This window comes from Panicum virgatum, chromosome 9N (assembly GCF_016808335.1).
Source record: "Panicum virgatum strain AP13 chromosome 9N, P.virgatum_v5, whole genome shotgun sequence".
NCBI lineage: Eukaryota > Viridiplantae > Streptophyta > Magnoliopsida > Poales > Poaceae > Panicum > Panicum virgatum.
Genome location: NC_053153.1, coordinates 23287583 through 23294486, shown reverse-complemented (window position 1 = coordinate 23294486; position 6904 = coordinate 23287583). Strand labels below are relative to the sequence as shown.

The following is a 6904-nucleotide window of genomic DNA, read 5'->3' as shown; positions in this document are numbered from 1 at the left end:
AGAGAACTTATTTGCATTTTTTAGTCAACACTACAATATTTTATGAATTTAATTGTATTTTTAATGATTTACTGCAAAAAGAAATTAATAATACACAAATAGCCTCGAAAAATAAATATATTTGGTGGAGGGGTAACATATGTCCATATAGCATCCCTAAAAAGGTTTGGACAAGAAACTCCATGTGTTGCCGGTGTTTCTTTCATATGGCTTCCACTCATAACGTGGGTCAATTGTTAAGTCGGTAGAATCATCCAAGGTTCAACGTGACTGTCGGTACCCTACAACTGGGGTACCCACTCCTACTGTGCCAAGACTCGCGTAGTTATCCGTAACTACGCCCTAAGGAGCTGAGCAGCCGGACTCCTGGGTTCCGACTCCATCTCACCGGACCAACGGTCCCGGACCCGCTTCCCGTTTGGGGACGGGTCCGGTGTCACCACGTGTCCCAGAGGTGGAAATGCTCAGCACCTGTGGCCGCGGACCCGGACCCCCGCAGGCGGGTCCGGGACTTCCACGTGCCATCCGGACTCCCGCAGGCGGGTCCGGGACCTCCACGTGCCTATCCGGACCCCCGTGAGCTCTCGGCTCAGCAAGCTGCTCGGGTGGGGTCCGGAGCCGCCACGTGTCACGCAGACGCGGGCGCGGGCGCCAGCCTTCCGCTGGAAGCTCCCTCACCCACCCGCATTAAGTGCGAGTGGTTGAGGCGGGATCTGCTGCCTCTGGGCACGGGGCAGCTTTTGTCAGTCGACACTGTGGATCGCCAGATACCGAGACAAGCATTAAAGACTCAGCGCTACGCGCATGAGCGACGAGTCATGATGACCAGCTACTGACTGAAGCAACAGTGCACGCTGCTACAGTGGACTGAGTCAGTAGTTCGGCGCTTCATCGTAACCTCGACGCGCGACTGCAAAGGCTAGACTCTACCCTGACAGGACAACTCAAGACCATCCCTGGTCAGAAACTACGCACAGAAGCCGACGACAAGATCTCCGGATCTGAGCCATTGAAGGCCAAAGTGTAGTTTATAATACATCGCCGGGTCCACATGTCGGGGCCCCCGCTCAGTGTACGTGCTCCCCTTGGACATATAAAAGGGAGAGCACGCCCGCTAGAACACAGGTTCACACATCATCTCCACAATCCAGACTCAAGCTCTCGCACCTTCTCACTCTCATGGGAAGGCAATACAACACACAGTGGACGTAGGGTATTACGCTCCGGCGGCCCGAACCCACTCTAAATCGAGTGTTCTTGAGTCCTTGTCTCAGCGAAGATCCAGCCCCATCGCCTAGTACTTCCCCGAGTACTCCCTCACTGGGAATAGGCGGGTGCGCTCCGCCACCCGGCTGTGGTTTGCAGCACCACGACATTTGGCGCGCCAGGTAGGGGGGGCTAGCTGGTCGCATTTCATCATCTTCTTCGTCCCCATGGTTCGCGTGGACGACGTGGAGATGACGGAGGGGGGTGGCGTCCTCCACGCCACATGCCTATCGCGTTCCTGCTCCAGGGGCAACTGTGCCTGTGGAGCAGCCACCGTTGGCGGCGGCGCGCGCCGCCCGCCGGCAAGAGTCAGGGCACCCGTCAAGGGCCCCCTCACAAGCTGCGAGCGGCGGAGCGACAAATCCCAGCTCACAGCATACCTCACTCATGAGAGGAAGCCGCTCCGGCGGAAAGCCGACTCCGGTCGCACCAAGCCCGCTCCAGCGGACTGCCGACTCCGGTCGCACCAAGCCCGCTCCGGCGGAAAGCCGACTTCCGGTCGCACCAAGCCCGCTCCGGCGGAAAGCCGACTCCGGTCGCACCAAGCCCGCTCCGGCGGAAAGCCGACTCCGGTCGCACCAAGCCCGCTCCAGCGGACTGCCGACTCCGGTCGCACCAAGCCCGCTCCGGCGGAAAGCCGACTCCGGTCGCACCAAGCCCGCTCCGGCGGAAAGCCGACTCCGGTCGCACCAAGCCCGCTCCGGCGGAAAGCCGACTCCGGTCGCACCAAGCCCGCTCCAGCGGACTGCCGACTCCGGTCGCACAAGCCCGCTCCGGCGGAAAGCCGACTCCGGTCGCACCAAGCCCGCTCCGGCGGAAAGCCGACTCCGGTCGCACCAAGCCCGCTCCGGCGGAAAGCCGACTCTGGTGGCTCTCTCCGGCGGAAAGCCGACTCCGGTCGCACCCCGACTCTACATCTCTGTAAGTCCTGCACTTAGAGGCCCAGCAGGGAATAAAACATTTTCCTTTGTAACTAGGGTAGTACTTTCGTGTGGTCCAGTCCGGTGAGCCTCCCCCGTGGAGGGGGTCCGGACCTCTGCGAACCAGGTTCAGGAAGCGTACTCACCCATCCGGGGAGGTCAGGAGCCATGTAGCCGCTTAGCCTGGTTCCGTACCCTAAGCCTGCATGCTCTATACCTCCCTAGGACGAGTACCGTAGTACCTAAGATTGGGGGCCCGGTGGTCCGGACAGCTCCGGCCTCATAAAACCCGTGTTCTGGCTTACATCGCACATCTCATGTACATCTAGTTATAAAGGAAAAGTTTATTCTTAGTTCGCCTCTAAGGATGTTACATTCCAATTTCAATCTACGCATTCTGTTTGCGCTAACCCCCACGTGGCTTCTTACTCTTGTGCGGTGATTGTGGTCCGAATTGAGTTGGCTAGTTAGTGACTTAGCTCGAGACCCCTCATGGAAGAGAGGGGTTCGGACCCCTGGGAACCTGCAGGGTTCAGGGAAGCGCACTCATTCTCCGGGGAGGTCCGGAGCGTGTAGCCGCTTAGCCTGGTTCCGTACCCTAAGCCTGCACGCACCACCTCCTGTGAATGAGTGCCGTAGTACCTAGGACTGGGAACCTGGAGGTCCGGACTTTCTCTTAACCTAAAGGCCGGCCCCTTGAGCTTCGTTCACTGAACCTAGCTATCCATCTCAAAGGATTACAGCCAACAGGATTTGGGACCCGTGGGCACGCTACTAAGCATCTTACCTTGAGTCATGTGCAGGTCCAAACGTGATGATGCAGCAGGTGACCCAAAGGATGGACGATGCAGGGCAAGACCCTTGCGGCGCGCACCGCTGGGTGCCAGAAGCAGCCAAGTTGCTCACAGTAGTGCCCCACCTGCGGGTTCGTTGCCTCTCCCGAGGCGGGCCCGGGGCCACTGTCGGTAACCCCTACAACTGGGGTACCCACTCCTACTGTGCCAAGACTCGCGTAGTTATCCGTAACTACGCCTAAGGAGCTGAGCAGCCGGACTCCTGGGTTCGACTCCATCTCACCGGACCAACGGTCCCGGACCCGCTTCCCGTTTGGGGACGGGTCCGGTGTCACCAACGTGTCTCCAGAGGTGGAAATGCTCAGCACCTGTGGCCGCGGACCCGGACCCCCCGCAGGCGGTGTCCGGGACTTCCACGTGCCATCCGACTCCCGCAGGCGGGTCCGGGACCTCCACGTGCCTATCCGGACCCCCCGTGAGCTCTCGGCTCAGCAAGCTGCTCGGGTGGGGTCCGGAGCGCCACGTGTCACGCAGACGCGGGCGCGGGCGCCAGCCTTCCGCTGGAAGCTCCCTCACCCACCCGCATTAAGTGCGAGTGGTTGAGGCGGATCTGCTGCCTCTGGGCACCGGGGCAGTTTTTGTCAGTCCACACTGTGGATCGCCAGATACCGAGACAAGCATTAAAGACTCAGCGCTGCGCGCATGAGCGACGAGTCATGATGACCAGCTACTGACTGAAGCAACAGTGCACGCTGCTACAGTGGACTGAGTCAGTAGTTCGGCGCTTCATCGTGACCCTCGACGCGCGACTGCAAAGGCTAGACTCTACTCTGACAGGACAACTCAAGACCATCCCTGGTCAGAAGCTACGCACAGAAGCCGACGACAAGATCTCCGGATCTGAGCCATTGAAGGCCAAAGTGTAGTTTATAATACATCGCCGGGTCCACATGTCGGGGCCCCGCTCAGTGTACGTGCTCCCCTTGGACATATAAAAGGGAGAGCACGCCCGCTAGAACACAGGTTCACACACGATCTCCACAATCCAGACTCAAGCTCTAGCAAACTTCTCACTCTCGTGGGAAGGCAATACAACACACAGTGGACGTAGGGTATTACGCTCCGGCGGCCCGAACCACTCTAAATCCTGCTGTGTTCCTCGTGTTCTTGAGTGAGATCGAACTAAGACTAGCTAACCCCGAGTACACACCCTCTGGGCTAGGGCGGGTGCCTTCCGCCACCCGGCCGTGGTTTGCAGCACCACGACACAGGGATACGTGGAAGCTGGTATGCTTAGAGATCAGTGAGGAAGCAGCCAAAAGACCAGATTCACCACCAGAGTGGAAGTGGCAAGCTGGTTGCCGCCGGATGGATGGAGTTCCTCCCGCTGCAAGCTGGCAAAGACTGAGCCGCAGTGTTGGGCTAAGACTACGATAGATTGGTATTTTTCTTATACGCGATAGATTGGTATTTTTTCTTATACGTAATAGATTGGTATTTTTCTTATATGCGATAGATTGGTATTTGATTGCACATGGGTGGGAGCGGTGTTGACTCCATATAGGCTGGTGTAGTGGTGTTGATAATGGTCTGAGTTGATTACAAGAGGGCTGAATCAAACTAGTAACAGGACCTGTTACTGTATTTTAGTTGGGTCTTGTTACATTTACCTGAAATAAATATCTATAGCTCTATTAAGTTCCTGGCTTAATGGGAATGAGAAGAAATCTATGCAAGCGTTAGCCGTTAGGCGCAGTTAGATCTGAGAATACGAGTTGATGCTCGCGGAGCACACATGCCCCCATGTTCACTCAATTGTTGATGCTAAAACCTAGAAGATTCTCCTGCCCAATGATAATTGACTCCATATATTATTCATCAGAAGTAGGTTTAGAAGTTGGTTTTGCTAAGTGCTAACCCTGAATTATTAATAGGACAGCCAACTGTCCAAAGCTGGAATACTGGCTCACTTGGGTCTTAACTCTTAAGTGGATGGAATGGGTGACAGGTTGAAACTGTGCTGTGGAGATTGTTATGATAAGGTTGGTTTGGGCTGATTTTTGATGATCAACACTCAACAGAGGCTCCAATGGGCTAATTTCTGTTTGCATTTGGACTTAGGAGGTTCCAACAGATTATCAATGTTGGTATGGACATCAAAGTTTATTGTTCATACTTCCTGCTAACAGAATATTTTTTATTCCAACACTTTCAATAAGACCTAAGTGAAGAAATCTCATCTTGTAGTTATATGTATTCAAGTTTTTCATGAAACTGAAACCATCATAATATAAACTCAGGAAATCATGTGTTCAACTTGCCCAAGTTGGGAGGACATGATGCTGGAATTGGGTGGCTCTGTGCATTTGATGCCTGACAGTTGTGATAATTTTCTCATGAAATTTTCTTTGATCCAATTCATGTGCAAGAATGAAATAAGGATGCAAGATTCAGTGTATATTAGGCTTTTGCTTGGTTTTCCATTTCCTTCAGCATTCCTCTCACATCAGTCACGTTCTTCTCACCAACATTTCTATGCTATAACAGCTAAAGATTCACGGGAACTGCCCTGCGGAACTAACCTCTGTGATACTGCAACTTGAGGAGTCAACAGGATCTATTGCTGTTGACCAAATCGGCCGCTCAATTATTCTGTATAGGCCTAGCACTAGCAAGATGAAAAAGAGGCAAGAGGTTGCTGAAAATGCTAGGAGATTTGCGAGAGCTAAAGAAGAAATGCTAGGCGATTTGTAAAATCTGAAGAATCATTTGAAGAACGTCCTAGAAACAGCCCAGGCAGAAGATTTGTTAAATCTGGATCCACATTTAGCTCTCAGCAGAAGAGGAGACCAATGGCATCCAAGGGATCGTCATACAGCCGAGGGTAGCAGCAGCATAAAAAGGTATATGGCTTGTTTTCTTGTTGTCTGGACTCTGGAGAGACCATGTAAATTTTAGACAAACTAGCTGGTATATGGATGCTAGTGCTAATTCTAGTCTTTGCCAGTAAGCTACGGTTCCAACTTCCATGTCTCATTCATCAACCACAACAAAATAGGGACAAGCTACTTTATGCCCAGACTAAAAACATGAGATAACCTAATTGATCTACATATCTGACCTACTCGGACAAATTGGTGTGTCATCATATTTCTCTTCCATCTGTCTCCTGGATGTATCCTTCAAATCTGAGCACAGGAACATGATTTTTCTCCATATTTGAATGTATACTTATTTCATACAGATTTTGTGACTTTGTTAGTTGTTGTGTCTGTTATGTTTCACTGGACCTAAGTGGTGCAGTGTCAGTTCAGTGCTTGACATCCATATTTTTTCATGACTCCTGAGTCATCACCATGGGTCCAAGAACTGTTTTAGCAACATTTCTAGGATGCCAGGGAAGTCGTGAACCCTGCTAGAGTTATCGAACTTTAAAGACACAAAGTAAACATTTTAAAAAAATATAGAAAGATAAACTTTTAATTTCTTAAGATCATGTGCATTAGCTAACTCTTCAGCAGTCAAGCCTCATGGGTCCCACATGTGCCCAATTCTATTTCTAATTGACCAGACCTACCACCGAGGAACATTGGGGCTTTGTGGTTTGGCAAATCAACAGATCGATGTCATGAACCCCACTCATGGTAGACCGTTATATAAAATCCTAGATATTTGGTTGCATACTTGCATCATCAGTTTGCTCTGTCCGGTTCTTCTGCCTTTTGGGTTTCCCCTCTTCTTGATTTCTTAACACGTATGGTTGCTCGCTCCAATTGATGGTTGTTGGTGAGAGTTCTGTTATCATTGACTTCTTTTCGGTCTGTACTTGAATTACTGCAACCATGAGGTCAATTGTACCTAATTCTTGGTAAAGGTTCCAGATATTGTTTCTCTAATTCGTGTTGCCATGGAGAGTCCTGTTAT

The 6904-nt window shown here is 52.0% G+C and overlaps 1 long non-coding RNA gene across 1 annotated transcript; it reads left to right on the top strand.

The window, feature by feature from the left end:
* The first annotated feature begins 4369 nt into the window (after positions 1-4369).
* On the top strand, positions 4370-6223 carry LOC120691933. The gene is made up of 2 exons (XR_005682422.1): positions 4370-4421; positions 5528-6223. It is a non-coding gene; the product is annotated as an uncharacterized LOC120691933 (long non-coding RNA).
* Positions 6224-6904: the final 681 nt, after the last annotated feature.